This window comes from Lactuca virosa, chromosome 3 (genome assembly GCF_052849685.1).
Source record: "Lactuca virosa cultivar CGN04683 chromosome 3, Lactuca_virosa_CGN04683_v6, whole genome shotgun sequence".
Lineage (NCBI taxonomy): Eukaryota > Viridiplantae > Streptophyta > Magnoliopsida > Asterales > Asteraceae > Lactuca > Lactuca virosa.
The window spans coordinates 20,876,770-20,894,374 of record NC_136428.1 but is presented as its reverse complement, the minus strand read 5'-3'; the positions used below and the strand labels follow the sequence as shown (position 1 = coordinate 20,894,374).

The 17,605-nt window shown below is 43.7% G+C and overlaps 1 pseudogene; it reads right to left on the bottom strand.

Annotated features, from left to right (window-relative positions):
- The window catches only part of LOC145163334 (polyadenylate-binding protein RBP45-like), a 31,262-nt pseudogene extending 13,657 nt beyond the window's left edge, over positions 1–17,605 (bottom strand).

The following is a 17,605-nucleotide window of genomic DNA, read 5'->3' as shown; positions in this document are numbered from 1 at the left end:
TATCTAGCAAAAGAATGGTTAAGGTATCGAATTTATACCTTAATATAGCAGCCACAACAGAGAAATCCCCAGATCTACAACTTCTCCCTTCAACTATACACCACTAACTTCAACTCCTTCAAGAAAACACCAAGGAACACACACTTTTAACTCACACACACTCAAATGTGGGAGATGAGACATGATTTAGGGTTTCTCTGGACAAAGGGCCGATAAGGGAGGCTAACAATGAGGCTTAAGGCCTTTAAATAGGGTGCAAACCCTAAAAATTAGGGTTTTCCTTTCCAGCGTCTACTCGTCGAGTTGGGTCTCCCCAACTCGTCGAGTTGAGTCCTTAACCTGTGTCCAAATAAATCTCTACACGACAAGTTGGAGCTCCCCAACTCGTCGAGTTCCAGCCCAAAACCCTAAAATATTGAGAACTAATTAATACCTGGACCAGGCGTTACACATCTCCCCCACTTGAACTAGACTTCGTCCTCGAAGTATGCTGATGCAAAAAGGTCCGAATTATGCTTCCTCATCTCTTCTTCCGGATCCTAGGTCCATTCGGAGCCTCTTCGGTGCTGCCATTGCACCTTAACTAGTCTCACTTCCTTGTTCCGTAGGGCTTTCGTTTTCGGTCTAAAATTGCTATTGGCTTCTCCACATAATTCAGGCTCTCATCAACCTGAATATCGTCCAAAGAGATGACTGCGGCCTCATCAGCGACACACTTCCGAAGCTAGGACACATGGAAAGTGTTGTGGATCTGGCTAAGCTCGACAGGTAGATCCAAATGGCAAGCCACCTTTCCCACCCGGGCAGAAATCCTAAACGGACCAATAAATCGGGGCCCTAACTTGCCCCTATTCCGAAACTTAATTACACCCTTCCATGGTGACACTTTCAGCAAAACGCAGTCTCCCACCTGGAACACGAGATCTGAGCGACGCCGATCAACATAGCTCTTCTGACGGCTCTGCGCGACCCGCAGCATGTCGTGCACTTTCTGGATCAGCTCGGTAGTCTTAAGCACCACCTCGGTACTTCCCATGACTCGGTGCCAACCCTCACCCCAACAAACTGGGATCCTACACCTACGACTATACAACATCTCAAATGGGGGTCGGTCGATACTAGCATGATAACTATTATTATATGAAAACTCTGCTAGTGGGAGGTATGTATCCCAACTCCCTCCAAAATCCAGTACGCATGCCCGAAGCATATCCTCGAGCGTCTGGATCATCCTCTCACTCTGGCCAACTGTCTGGGGGTGGTAAGCGGTACTGAAATGTAACTGGGTGCCCAATTCTTCGTGAAACTTCCTCCAAAACCTGGATGTAAAACGGACGTCCCGATCAGAGACTACCGACACTAGCACCCCGTGTCTGATCACCACTTCCTGTACATAAATATCTGCTAATTTCTCAGCAGAGATACTCTTGGGGATCGGAATAAAATGGGCACTCTTCGTCAATCTGTCCACAATGACCCAAATAGAGTCTACGCCCCTCTCCGTCTGTAACGCTCGGTTCCTGGTACGTATTTAAATAAGAATTATTCATATTTGCTAAGGGACTCGACGAGTTGGAGGCCCCAAACTCGTCGAGTAGGAATTGGATATGTTGGACGCGGGACTTGAAGTCTACTCGACGAGTCGAGGAGCCTCGACTCGACGAGTAGGCCTGCCAGAGTGAAACACTAATTTTCAGGGTTTGCACCCTATTTAAACACCTTAACACCCCCATTGTGGCCTCCCTCATCGCCTCCCTTAGTCTAGAAAACCCTAATTCTAAACCCTAACCCATTTTGAGTGTTCTTGAGCCATTTTGTGTGTTCTTGGTGGTTTTGAAGCTTGAGAAGGAAGAAGAAGCTTGGGAGTTCAAGAGGAAACAAGTAGATCCAGAGGTTGTGTTCCATTTCCAGCTCATTTGAGGTATAAAGTTTATACCTTGACCATTCATCTATTATATTTCTTCTTGGAGTAGTTTAGGGCTTTAAGGAGCCATTTTTGGAAGCATGTTTTGGGGTTATGACTTCAGATCCAGGGTCCTTGAGGGACTCCATGGCATAAAGATGTCAACTTTATGGCCATGGGAGTCCCATGCATCCTATGAAACACTTTTTAGGGCTTTTTGAGCTAAATAGCCCATGCATGAACGTAAAGCTTGAAACTTTACATGTTATATCGACCCTAGGAGGACAGATCTATGTTTTGGATGCATTAAGACTGACTGAAATCGACTGTATAGTTGTGGATCATGGGGGACTCGACGAGTCGTTCTTAGGACTCGGCGAGTCGGGTCGTGGTTCCCTCAACCTTCTCTGTTACTTAGCAACTTGTTGAGTCTAGAAGATGACTCAGCCAGTTAGACGTGTTTTGGACTCAAAAGTTAAGAACTCGACGAGTCCAAGGATGAACTCGCCGAGTCAGTGAGCAAATGTCCCGAGCTGTATGAAGGAGAACTCGACGAGTTCAAGGAAGGACTCGACGAGTTCAAATGGAAAGTCCTGATTCTGTCATAAGGAGAAACTCGGCGAGTAAGAGGGTAACTCGATGAGTCAGATCGCGAATTCGAGATTCTCTGAATTATGGAACTCGACGAGTTGATGGACCAAATCGGCGAGTTAAGTCAACCAGGATGTTGACTTTGACCAGGGCGTTGACCTTGACTTTGACTTTGACCATTATCTAAGATTGACCCTCAAAGGGGATATGAATATGAAGGAGTAACTAAAGGACACTGATATGTGTAGGAGTTTGAGGAGAGTTGATCCCAGCACCGAGGACAGTTCAGTTACTGCACGACATTAAGGTGAGTTACCTTCCAGTAGAAGTGGGTATACGGCCAGAATGCCGGCCCACTAGTAGGAGTTGATTGTTAGATGATTGTCATTGTGATAATTATTAAGGTTTGCTACTACCTGATATGTTATATGTGCTACCATGATATGATGTTATGTGATAGTGGTAGTGGTAGTAGGGAGGGATAGTCCCCGTGTCACGGTCGTAAGGACCGAAGGGTAGGTCGGGCACCCCAGAATTGCCTGGTAGTATGTTTATGCTATGTTATTATATGGTAGTAGTAGGGGTGAAATAGTCCCCATAGCCGGTTGAGATAAACCAGAGGTTAGGTCGGGCACCCCATAATTGCCTGACAGGGTAGGTCGGGCACCCCAGAATTGCCTGGCAGGGTAGGTCGGGCACCTCAGAATTGCCTGGCAGGGTAGGTCGGGCACCCCAGAATGGTCTGGAAGGGTAGGTCGGGCACCCTAGAATTGCCCGACAGTATGTTGGTTATATGGTATGAGGTATGATGGGGGAACTCACTAAGCTTTGTGCTTACGGTTTATAGTTTTTGTTTCAGTTCCTTCTTCTTCGAAGGGAAAGGAGCCGACACGGTAGCAGCGCATCACACCACTATCTTCCGTACTATGATGTTCTTGGGATTGTACTCTAACATTGTTATTTGATTATGACATGCTTTTGAGAATTATGATCTATGGATTTGATGGAATGAAATAACTTGATGATGTTTTCTCTAAAATGTTTTATGAATCGTTATATTAAAAATGAAATTTTTTTTCATGATTTTTGGGATGTTACACCGTACTTGGTAACTTCGTGATGAAGTCCATGGTGATCTCTTCCCATTTCCACATAGGAATGGGTAGCGGCTGAACCTTGTCGTAGGGACTCTGATGTTCGGCCTTGACCTTGCTACATGTCAAGCACTGGTCCACAAACCACGCGACCTCCCGCTTCATGCAGGGCCACCAATAACCCAGTCTCAGGTCTCTATACATCTTTGTGGCCCCCGGATGAATAGAAAACTTGGACTTGTGTGCCTCTTCCAATATCTTTTGTCTCACACCCCCGAATACCGGCACCCAGACCCGTCCACACTGCCTCAAAAGACCTCGATCATCCCGAAAAAACAAGGGAATCTGACCCCGATTTCGCTCTATCTTCCAGTTCTCTTTCTTCAAACCCTCCACCTGAGCCTTCTTGATTATATCCAGCAACGGGGAAATCATTGTCATCCTCAGACAAACATCTCTGATCGGAGCACTTGCCGCTTTACGGCTCAGAGCATTAGCCACCACATTGGCCTTCCCTGGGTGGTACAAGATCTTGCAATCATAATCCTTCAGTACATCCAACCACCTCCTTTGACGCATGTTCAGGTTCTGTTGATCCATCAAATACTTCAAACTTTTGTGGTCTGTAAAGATGGTGCACCGAACTCCATACAAGTAATGCCTCCAGATTTTGAGGGCAAACACAACCGCCCCCAATTCCAGGTCATGAGTGGGGTAATTTGCCTCATGAGGCTTCAGCTGCCTCGAGGCATACGCGATCATATGCCCTCTCTGCATCAAAACCACCCCTAACTCTGAGATCGACGCATCACAATATACCACCAAATCGTCCAATCCCTCGGGTAGTAGTAGAATCGGGGCCTCACATAATCTCTATCTCAAGGTATCGAAAGCCAAATTTTGATCCGTGCCCCACCGAAAAGTCACATTCTTCTTGGTCAAGTGAGTCAAAGGTACGACGATCTTGGAGAAATCCTGGATGAATCTCCGATAGTACCCCGCTAGACCCAAGAAGCTACGGATCTCAGATGCATTCTTCGGTACTTCCCACTGCATCACTGCCTCCACCTTGGCTGGATCAACCAAAATACCCTCTTGGTTGATGATGTGCCCCAAAAACTGTACCTCTCGCAGCTAGAAATCACACTTTGAGAACTTGGCATAAAGCCTTTCCATCCTCAGTGTCTCCAATACCTCCCTCAGATGCTGCTCATGCTGCTCCTTGGTCTTAGAATAGACCAAGATATCATCAATAAAAATGATCACAGACCGATCCAACATCGGCCTACACACCCTGTGATGGGTTTTGAGCATTCTAACACTTCCTAAGTGTACATGCAACCCTAATAACCTTGGATCTATGTTTGTCTAATTATCATGCAAAGTTGAATTCCAAGGTTATATTCCTATCTAGCATACATGGGGAACAAATTTTAACTTGCATGAAAGATAGAATAACTTACCTTGTTGTTGCTTATGATCCTTGAAACCTTGTGAGCCTAGCACCCCAAGTGTGATGCCTCAAATGCTTCACACAACACCAAATGCTTTTGGAATGACTTTAGAGAGAATACACACTTCTAAAATCGGCCTAGCCCTCTTGTTTCTTATGTGTCCCCAATTTTGGTGGAGAATGGGTTTCTTATATAGTGTTGACACATCTAGGGTTACACCATGTAAACCCTAATGTGTCATGACTCTTCATTTCCATGACCCATGGGTTTGTAACTCCCATGGAGCATCCATGGAGCATCCTATGGGTGGAACCCAACTTGATAATCCATGGAGCCTCTTAGCCCACTATATAAGATAGGGAAGATTTACATAATCTACCCATATATTTAATTAGTTATCTTTTGATCACTTAATTAATTCTAAATTAATTCTTGATCAAACTAATTAAATAATATTATTAATATATTAGAACTTATAATATATTAATAAACCATAAGTGTTATTTCTCTCATTTTAGTTTATCCAATTGCATGGTGCCATGCAACCCAAATGGACCATTCCAGGTCGGGTCAAGTACATACCAGAAATAGTTATGGACTTAGACACCTTATCCAACAGTCTCCCACTTGGATAAGTCTAATAACTATAACTGCAATACTTCAGGAACCGATCGGCAATAGTAGCTCTTTCAAGGTCTCTCGGAACTGAGAAGATGATGATACGCCATTTAAGATAAGTGATCATATAATCCTCTGTTCTAGATATCAGCCGGACAAATACATGGAACAATGTCTTACTTATTGTCCAGCAGTTTGTTTCCCGATTTCCGATTTGTTTGATAAAGAACTTAATTGAACACATCAACTTAGTTCTGACCGGGCCCGGTACATAGGTCAAAACAAAATCATTGAGGGGCCCAGATATCAGCTTCTAATCCAAGAAGGAACAGATAAACTTCGACTCATATGTTTGTTCTACCACTCATTGAATTATACACAAAAGCACGTTTTATAACATCGAGTTACCAATGCGTTAACGTACAATCAATGCATAACCAACTCATAAGTAACAAATCATATCTCTAGGTTTGAAGACTTATATGATATTACCGTCTCACGATCACTCGAGATAAATTCCATGAAGTGATTCCAGTGAGCGTGGGTTGAGTCCAATGCTCAGAACTTATGAGCACTCATGAGTGTTGTAGCCATGTCCAACAACTTAGACCTCTGCAACCAATCATGACAGTCTTGATTCATACCTACTTTCGACATATGACCGACTGTGGAGGTTCGAATAATATGATATACCAAACATAATTATTCTGGAAGTCAAAACATGCAAAAGAAATATAGTAAACGATCGACAAGAGATAGCAACGCTTTACTCATAAATAAAACACCTTTTATTCATCATCTAATGTCAATTACACTTTACAAATTTCAAGGTTATCTAACTACTAAATCTAATATCATCCTTCAGCCCTATGCTCCGAGCATGCTGGAGATGCTTAACCCGAGTCAGTCCCTTCGTGAGGGGATCTGCTGGATTCTCATCCGATGATACCCTCTTTGCCATGAGGAGTCCTTCTTCTATTCGATGTCTGATGAAATGGTATTTTCTGTCGATGTGTCTGGATCTCCCGTGATCCCTTGGTTCCTTGGCTAAGGCAACTGCACTTTCACTATCACAGAAAATTTCCATTGGCTCTTTAATAGCTGGTACAACTCCAAGGTCTCCAATGAAGTTCTTCAGCCATATCGCCTCCTTTGCTGCCTCGCTAGCTGCTATATACTCTGATTCGCAAGTTGAATCAGCCACTGTCTCATGCTTGGAACTCTTCCAAGAAATTGCTCCTCCATTTAAGGTAAAGACCCAGCCTGACTGAGAGCGGAAATTATCCCTATCAGTCTGAAAGCTAGCATCACTATACCCTACAACTCTCAAGTCTTCACTCCCACCGAGGGTAAGGACCCAGTCCTTAGTCCTCCGTAGGTACTTGAGGATATTCTTTACCGCAGTCCAGTGTGCCTTGCCAGGGTTCCCCTGATACCTGCTAACCATGCTCAAAGAAAAGGCTACATCAGGTCGAGTACACGTCATAGCATACATGATCGATCCTACAGCCGAAGCATAAGGTATTCGACTCATTTGTGCTATCTCAGCCTCAGTACTAGGGCTTTGTGTCTTACTCAATCTGGCGTTACTCTGGATGGGTAACTCTCCTTTCTTGGAGTCCTGCATGCCGAATCTCTTCAGCACCTTATCCAAGTAGGTACTCTGACTAAGTCCAATTAGTCTTTTACTTCGGTCTCTCAAGATCCTTATCCCTAGAATATAGACAGCTTCTCCTAGGTCCTTCATAGAGAAACACTTCCCAAGCCAGGACTTAACTTCCTGCAGAGTTGGGATGTCATTTCCTATGAGTAGTATGTCATCCACATACAATACCAAAAAGCTAACTATACTCCCACTAGCCTTGACATATACACACGATTCATCTTCACTCCTAGAAAAGCCAAATTCTTTGACTTTCTCATCAAAGCAAAGATTCCATCTGCGAGGTGCTTGCTTTAACCCATAAATGGATTTCTCAAGCTTACACACTTTATTAGGGTACTCTGTATTGACAAAACCCTCTGGATGACTCATGTAAACATCCTCAGCCAACTTTCCATTAAGGAAAGCGGTTTTGACATCCATTTGCCATATTTCATAGTCATGAAATGCAGCTATGGCTAACAGAACCCTAATAGACTTAATCTTGGCCACTGGAGAAAAGGTCTCAACATAATCAACTCCCAGAGTTTGTGAGAAACCCTTTGCAACTAGTCGTGCCTTATAAGTGTGTACATTACCATCCATGTCGGTCTTCTTCTTGAAGATCCATTTGCACCCTATAGTCTTACGACCTGGTACATTCTCAACCAAGTTCCAAACTTGATTGTCATACATGGACTGTATCTCGCTGTCCATTGCCTCTTTCCACTTGGCTGACTCAGGGCCTGCCATGGCTTCCGCGTAACTGTTAGGTTCATCCAGACCTATCAGTGTCTCATCACTGATAAGTGTATCACCTTCCGCAGTAATATGGAATCCATAGTAATGCTCAGGTGCATTCCTAACCCTTGTGGAACGCCTCAGAGGTACAGACTTGTCAATTGGCTCAACAGGAGTTTCCTCCTCAAGTTGAGTGCTAGGGTTTGAAGTTCCTTCACCACTTGACTCTTGAATTTCTTCAAGGTCAACTTGCCTCCCACTGTCTCCTTGGCTTATGAACTCTCTCTCTCTCTCTCGAAAGAAAGCCCTCCTAGCTACAAAGACCACATTCTCACTAGGTTTGTAGAAGAGGTAACCAAAGGATTTTTGTGGGTAGCCGATGAAAATACACCTCTCACTTCGAGGTTCGAGCTTATCATGAGTCTCGCGTCTCACGAAAGCCTTGCAACCCCAAATCTTAATGTGGTCTAGTTTGGGTACTTTACCAGTCCACATCTCATGAGGAGTTTTGGCAACTTTCTTTGTGGGAACTAGATTAAGGATATGGGCGGCAGTCTCTAAGGCATACCCCCAAAATGAGATTGGTAGCGAAGCTCGACTCATCATGGAACGAACCATATCTAACAAGGTTCGATTACGCCTCTCAGCTACACCATTCAACTGCGGTGTCCTGGGAGGTGTCAATTGTGAGACAATCCCACATTCCCTAAGATAGTCGAGGAACTCTGAACTAAGATACTCACCACCTCGATCGGATCGAAGCATCTTAATGTTCCTGCCCAATTAATTCTCGACTTCCTGTTTAAACTCTTTAAACCTCTCAAAAGTCTCTGAGTTATGCTTGATTAAGTAGACATATCCATATCTACTGTAATCATCAGTAAAAGTCAAATAATAACGATTAGCATCCCTTGTGGCATGTTTGAAGGGCCCACACACATCCGTGTGTATAAGATCCAACAAACCTTCACCCCTCTCACAAGAACCTGTGAAGGGTGACTTTGTCATTTTTCCAAGTAAGCATGATTCGCAACTATCATCTGACTTTAGGTCAAATGACTCCAATACTCCATCCTTTTGGAGTTGGCCTATGCGTTTCTTGCTTATATGTCCAAGACGACAATGCCATAATGATGCTTTATCCAAGTTATTATCATTAACAGAATCAATACACAATACATTATTTTCTAAGTTATCAACCACAGATACAGTTTCATACACACCATCACAAGGTAATGCTTTAAAATAAAGAACATTATTAAAGAAAGCATTAATCGAACCAACTTCATTATCAAATGAAAAGGTGAAACCTTGTTTATACAATGCATGAAAGGAAATAATATTTCTTGCCATTTCTGGCGAATAACAACATTTATTCAAATCTAAACTAAACCCACTACTTAGCGATAAAGTATAAACTCCAATCTTGGTGACAGGTAAAGCTTTCCTATTCCCCATGATTAAGTTTATTCTTCCATGCTCCACATTCTCACTTCTTCTTAGTCCCTGCAAATCAGAACAGATATGAATACCACAACCGGTATCAAGGACCCAAGAGTTAGAATGGGGTGAGTTATTAGATAAGATAGTGTAAATACCTGCATGGTTGGGTTTAACTTTCCCATCATTCACATCTTGCTGGTATTTTGGGCAGTTCCGCTTCCAATGTGACTTTTCATGGCAATAGAAGCATTCAGCCTCTTTTGGGTCAGAAGAAGGAGTGACGAAACCTTTCTTGGTTCCACTTGAAGAAGAGCCATCAAGGGTCCTAGCCTTGGTACCCTTCGAAGAGCTCTTCCTCTTCTTCCCTCTACCTTTCCCGATTGCCAAAACCGGGGCGGAGTTTGGAGTAGGAGTGTTAACAACCGACTTACCCTTAAGACCTGTTTCTGCGGTCTTGAGGAGTCCCTGAAGTTTGCTGAGTGTGACCTCTTCCTTATTCATGTGATATGTCATGCGGAATTGATCATATCACGATGGTAAGGAGTGCAAAATGATATCTATTGCAAGCTCCTCAGGGAAGTTCACATTAAGCTTCAGCAACCGATCCACATACCTTTGCATTTTCTGCATGTGGCTCGTGACGGATTCCCCGTCCTTCATTATGGTTGTTATGATAGAGCATATGATTTCACACCTCTCTTGTCGTGCACTTTGATGGTATCTTTCCATCAGATCTTGGTGCATTTCAAAAGGGTAGAAGTCCTCATAGGACTTTTGGAGTTCCGCTGTCATGGTGGCCAACATGATGCATGCCACTTTTGTAGCATCCCTTTCATGTGCCCGGAAGTCAGCGATCTCCTAGGGAGTTGCAGTGGTCTCATCAATCTCCTTAAGCTCCTTGTCAAGGACATATTCTTTGTCCTCGTAGCGGGTAATCATCCTGATGTTTCTGATCCATTCATTGAAGTTGGATCCATCAAAAGTGACTTTCCCACACAAGTTCATAAGGGTAAAGGAGCCATTAGGATTAGAGCCAGAAGCAGCATTGTTTGAAGACATCTGAAAGAAGAGAACAAGATTAGTTTAGATATTAAGAGAGTCCTTAATAAAACACCCAAATGTAATATTAAGGCTAGGATCCAATCACAATATATTATAACTTAGAAGAGGTATGCCGTAATCCAAGCTATAACATATTTGAAAGGTAGGTGAATGACGATTCACCAATTTCCACCATGAAAAAAGAAATATAAATATTAGGTTTTTAATTGGTTCTTAGAAATTCCTAGATTCTTTTGAGATTCAATGAACTTTTCAAAGGCATGTTTCAATCTCGAGTGTGCCCTCCAAGTTTTGTGACTGGGATACCGAGGATCACAAAACGAGGTGTGAAGTAACCATGCAAATCACTTGGTACCCTCAAGGTTTATCACTCAATCGATGTGCCGGTAAACCACACACGCTCCACCGATGCTATGGTAAACCTTAAGTCACCCTTTACCTACCTTGTTAAGTCCAAGTTAGTGTGCCGGTTAACCACATACGCTCCACCAACGACTTAGACAAAGTGTAAAGTGTAATTTCATGGATTAGCACCTTATTCACATTTTCCTAAAGTAACTAAGATTGGGAATTTAATAAAAGCATTTAGTTACTTTATAATATTCATCATACTTTTAATGAGAATTTATAAGTCCTTGTCTTACCCGTTCGGCTAACGACCCTCCACCGATCAAGGAAGCGGTGGGTGAGAGTGGACACCCATTAAGGTACCATTTTATAGGCAACAACCTTATACCCCCCTTATAGACCGGCTTCGTGAATGAGGCGTACTAGTGGTAAAACGACTTGTTGTTATACATATATATTAGTAACTTATAATATTATAAAGTATAAGGGTTGAATTTTAACTTTTAAAATTCTAAGGGTTGGAACTAAAGTTTTAATCAAGACTTTACATGTTCCAAAACTTGAGGGCAAGTTTTGCAAACTTCCAAAACTTTTCATTTCTTATTACTTATGAATTAATTGAGTAATAAAAATGAAGACTCTTCATTTTTATAACTCTTGTGTTCTTTTAATGGCTTTAATAAAAGTGAGACTTTTGGTTTTCCATAACTTGAGGACAAGTTATGGACTCCATTAAAACACATTATGATCATGAATTAAACTACCATGAAGGTTACAAACAATTCCTATGATCATCTAATCTTCATAAGTTCAAGAACATGAATATGAACACTTTCAAGAATAAAAAAATTACACTTAAAAAAACTTGTAATTTTAATAATTGCCATTGTAAATGGATTAGCATAAACATTACACCATCTAAAACAAGCTTTAAAACATCAAAACAGTTTAGGGTAATGTTTCTAGTCCATTTCCAGCAACAAATGTGCAAACTTTCATACGAGCAGAAAACAGAAAAACGTTTTTTTTTTCAAGCTGTTTGCACAAAAAAAAAACAAACAAACCTGGCTCTGACACCACTGATGGGTTTTGAGCATTCTAACACTCCCTAAGTGTACATGCAACCCTAATAACCTTGGATCTATGTTTGTCTAATTATCATGCAAAGTTGAATTCCAAGGTTATATTCCTATCTAGCATACATGGGGAACAAATTTTAACTTGCATGAAAGATAGAATAACTTACCTTGTTGTTGCTTATGATCCTTGAAACCTTGTGAGCCTAGCACCCCAAGTGTGATGCCTCAAATGCTTCACACAACACCAAATGCTTTTGGAATGACTTTAGAGAGAATACACACTTCTAAAATCGGCCTAGCCCTCTTGTTTCTTATGTGTCCCCAATTTTGGTGGAGAATGGGTTTCTTATATAGTGTTGACACATCTAGGGTTACACCATGTAAACCCTAATGTGTCATGACTCTTCATTTCCATGACCCATGGGTTTGTAACTCCCATGGAGAATCCATGGAGCATCCTATGGGTGGAACCCAACTTGATAATCCATGGAGCCTCTTAGCCCACTATATAAGATATGGAAGATTTACATAATCTACCCATATATTTAATTAGTTATCTTTTGATCACTTAATTAATTCTAAATTAATTCTTGATCAAACTAATTAAATAATATTATTAATATATTAGAACTTATAATATATTAATAAACCATAAGTGTTATTTCTCTCATTTTAGTTTATCCAATTGCATGGTGCCATGCAACCCAAATGGACCATGCCGGGTCGGGTCAAGTACATGCCAGAAATAGTTATGGACTTAGACACCTTATCCAACACCCTATTCATGAGGTCCATGAACGTTGTTGGGGCATTGGTCAGCCCGAATGGCATCACCACAAACTCGTAGTGACCGTACCGAGTCCTGAAAGCTGTCTTCGGTATATCCTCATCCCTAATCCTTATTTGATGGTACCCTGGCCGAAGATCAATCTTGGAAAACCAAGATGCACCCTGCAGTTGATCGAACAAATCATCGATCATCGGAAGTAGATAATGGTTTTTCACTGTTAGCTTATTCAGTTCCTGATAATCGATGCACATCCTGTGTGACCTATCCTTCTTCTTCACGAACAGGATCGGTGCTCCCCACAGGGAACTGCTCGGACGAATAAACCCGAGCAGCTCCTGAAGCTGCGTAGATAGCTCCTTCATCTCGGGTGGAGCCATCCGGTACGATGCGTTAGCTATCGCAGCGGCACCCGACACGAAATCAATGTGAAACTCTACTTGCCTCTCCGAAGGCACCCCTGACAACTCCTTGGGAAAGAAATCCCGAAAGTCTCGTATAACCGGTACACTGCCCAAGTCTTCCGTGGACTCAACCCTCGTATCTGAGATGTATGCCAAAAATCCCGAACAACCCTGATGGAGAAGTCTCCTAGCCCTTGCAGCTGAACAAAGTGTTGGCCCCTACGAGGCCCTCTCCCCATGAATAACCAGTTCTCCCCCACTTGGGGTTCGAACCCTCACCAGTTGGCGCTTGCAGTCTATCAGGGCCCCATTGGCCACCAACCAGTCTATCTCGGCGATCACCTTCTGCCCTCGCAACGGTATCGAAACAAGATCGACACGGAACCTCTCCCCAAACACATTCAGGACACAGTCCCAATATACCCTCGCAGCACTCACAGTGCGGGCATCCGCAATCTCAATCTCAAGCGGGGAATCCAAAGTCCCCGGAGCATTCTGGAACTTCTTACTGAGCGCAAGAGATACAAAGGATCGGGTAGCTCCCGAATCGAAAAGAACATGAGCCGACATACCATTGACCAAAAAGGTACCTATACAGGAGCACATATATACATAAGGATAACAAATCAATATCAAGCAGGAAAATAAATTATGTACCAGCCACGACGTTTGGTGCTGCTCAAGCCTCCTCTGTGGTCAACTGAAACGCGCGGCTCTTCACCGCAGGAGCATCCGCCTTGGCAGGGCGGCCATCAGTGATCCTCATTGTGGGGGGCGCAGACGCCACCACCGCTCCTCCTCCTCCCTGGAACCTCGGATAATCGGCCCTTTTATGGTTGGTCTAGTTGCAGTAGAAACAAATCAAGCCCTTCTTGGGGAAGTCCCCGCTCACGTGGTCTGGCTGACCATAGGTATAACATACCGTGCCCGTCACCCGGCAAACTCCGCCGTGCGACATCCCACATTTGGCGCACCGGCCACGGCCCTGCTGGCCCCGACCAGAAGAATTCGAGGTCTTAGGCTTTTTAGCCTGACCTACAACTGTCTGAACCTACTCTGGCTTCCGTTTGGTGTGGAACTCCAACTCAATCTCCCGCTCCCGCACCCAGGCCTTCTCCACCATCTCATTCAGGGTTTTGCACCCTGAAAAGCTTACGAAGTCGTGGATATAATCCCTCAGCATGGAATGATACCTCGTCCTCCTCATATCCTCATCCGCAGAATATTGCGGGATCAATAGTGCTCGTTCCTGAAACTTGGCGGTGATCTCCGCCACAATCTCGGTGGTCTGTTGTAACTCCTGAAAGTCCCTCACTAAATGTTGCACCTCAATGGATGGTCCAAACTCCAAGTCAAAACGTCTGACAAACTCCTCCCATGACATCTCGGCCACTTCAGCTGATCCTACCAAATGGGTCACCTCCTCCTACCAGTCCCTGGCTCGGTCCCTCAACATGTACGTAGCAAACCCTACTTTTTCCGCCTCGGGGCAAGAGCTCGTGTGTTGGGCATTCTCCATATCTGCCACCCAGAGTCGACTAACTATGGGGTCCCTGACCCCAAAGAACTCAGGCGCTCCGCACACCTTGAACTCCCAGAATGAGGGAGTTCGGGCCCCGACCTGGCCCACAGCAATCTCGGCTTGGAAAGACATGAGCCGCTCTTCCATGATCTCCATCATCCCCTCCTTAACGGTCCCTCCGCCGGTAAATTTTTACTTTATTTTTAAATTTATATTTTTAACAGGCAGGGACAGGAAAAGTCCGTTAATATTCATAACTTTGTCATCCGACGTCTGGTTTCGTCTGTCTTTTTATCGTTGAGCTCCTATTGACGAGATCTTCGATTCTCGTTCAAGTTGTGTTGGCTAAAAGTTGTTCGATCTCATATTCGAACTCCGGGCTGCATACTGCTATTCCGAAACTTAGAAAAATCATAACTTCCTCATACGAAGTCGGATTTGGGCATTCTTTTTATGCACGCTCTCGGTTTAACGTATGCTACAACTTTCGTTTAGATCGCTAAGGCTAAAAACCACTTTATCGTTGATGTGACCTTGGTCTGGCTCAATCGGTACTGTTCACTTGGATTCTCGATTGCCTCTGCAAGATCACAAAGAAAGAAGGCCGTCAGCCGCTTTCCGGGAGGAGCTCCCGGAAGAACGCTCCGACGGTCAAGTTAGAGAGTGTTTAGGGTCTTTGGGTGTGCGCTCTTAGAGAGTCCAGAGAGCTTACCTCGTAGGTCTGAGAGCGTATCCTTTTATACCTAGCTCCCTTGCCTGATCCGTACCAGACAAGATCGCTTTTTGGGGAGACAGGATCAGGGGAGCTGATTGGAGAGTCATGCGTCTTTAACCGTTAGGGCGCTCTTATTGGCTCTGACGGTAATGGTCTGATCCTCCTGCTTGTCTCCTGACCGTTTCTTTTGTCTTGGAGCTGGGAGCGTCTCTAGGCCGGCGCGAGCCTTTCGCCTGTGCGTTCCGCTCCCGAGAGCGCCAGCGGACGCTAAGCCTGCTGGGCTGGGCCCGGTTGGCGTGTGTGAGCCTTTCGCCTGTGCCTTCCACTCCCGGGGGTGCCAGCGGACGCTAAGCCTGCTGGGCCAGGGCCGGTTGGCGTGTCCGGCTCGTGCTTCTGCCGTGCTGCCCTAGGCACGTCATCAATCGTAAACTCACTTATTACGTCACACAACGTCGTGACGGTTTTGTCGCGAAACTTCGACAGGTCATAACTTGTTTGTTATAACTCGGATTTCAGCGTTCTTTATATCTTCGAAATCCTTGTCACGACCACTACAACTTTCTTTATAGATATCGGGTTTATCTAACATTTTATTTTTGACGCTTATTTTCATTCTTAATTTATTATATCATTATAAAGAAGTATAAGACACATAAATTCACATAATTCACATAATACTCAAATAATTCTTTTTTATTATTTCAAATGAGTTACATTTGTTAACCCTATCTATTACATCATCGAATCAATGCTTAGCCTCGAAACACGGGCGTTACAATTCTCTCCCTCTTAGGATGATTCTGTCCCTGGAATCATGCATCAGCAAACAAATGCGGATAGCGACTCATCATGTCACTTTATATTTCCCAATTAAGGTTTGACCCATTCGTATGTTTCCATCGCACAAGCACTAAACCGACCATCTTGCGTCGCAACTTCTTAGTCTTACGGTCAACAATCGCCTCCGGCTCTTCAATTAGGCTCTTATTTTCATCCATCCTTAACTCAGAAATTAGAATTATGTCGGGAACTTCTCCCGTGAGCTTCCTCAAATAACACACATGGAAAGTGTTATGAATACCATCTAGTTCTTCTGGTAGTTCTAGCTTGTAAGCTTGGTTCCCAATCCTCTGAAGAACTTTGAACGGTCCGATAAACCTTGGACTCAACCTTCCTCTTTTCCCAAATCTTATAAGTCCCTTCCACGGTGAGACTTTAATCAAAACCGAATATCCAACTTCGAATGTCATCGGTCGTCTCTTCTTGTCAGCATAGCTCTTTTGACGATCCTGAGCTGCTAGCATCCTTTCCCTAATCATTTTCAGCTTTTTAGCAATCTGATGAACTATCTCGGGGCCCATAAACTGCTTTTCTCCAACTTCAAGCCAACATGACGGCATACGACACTTCTGTTCATACAAAGCTTGGTAAGGTGCCATCTTGATGCTTGAATGGTAACTATTGTTGTAGGAAAACTCTACCAGGGGTAAGTTTCATCCCAGTTACCTTGGAATTCCAGGGTACATGCTCTTAGCATATCTTCCAGTGTTTGAATCGTCCTTTCACTCTGACCATCATTCTGTGGATGGTAAGATGTACTTAAACACAACTTCGTACCCAATTCCTCTTGTAGACTCCTCCAAAACCTTGACGTGAAACGACTATCACGTTCCGATACAATCGTTAAAGGAACACCGTGAAGTCTTACTACTTCCTTCATGTAAGCATTTGCAAGCTTATCCATAGACCATCTCTCATTGGCTGCTATGAAGTGTGCACTCTTAGTGAACTGATCCACGACTACCCAAATCATGTCGTGATCGTTCTTCATTTTGGGAAGTTTAGTGACAAATTCCATGGTAATGTCTTCCCATTTACCCATGGGTACAGGTAAAGGTTCTAAACTCCCATATGGTTTCTGGTGTTGTGCCTTAACTCTCGCACAGGTTACACACTCGGCCACATACTTTGCAACATCGAGCTTCATCGTTGGCCACCAGTAGTAGGGTTTCAGATCCCTATACATTTTAGTGCTGTCGGGATGAATCGATTACATGGTCTTGTGAGCTTCTTCCATCAGAAGATATCTTACTCCTCCTGTCTTAGGCACCCAAATCCTATCTTACTCCTCCCGTCTTTTGCAAAATAATCGGTCAAAGCTATCTGCAAAGAATCGGTCAAAGTTAAACCTATATTCCTCAT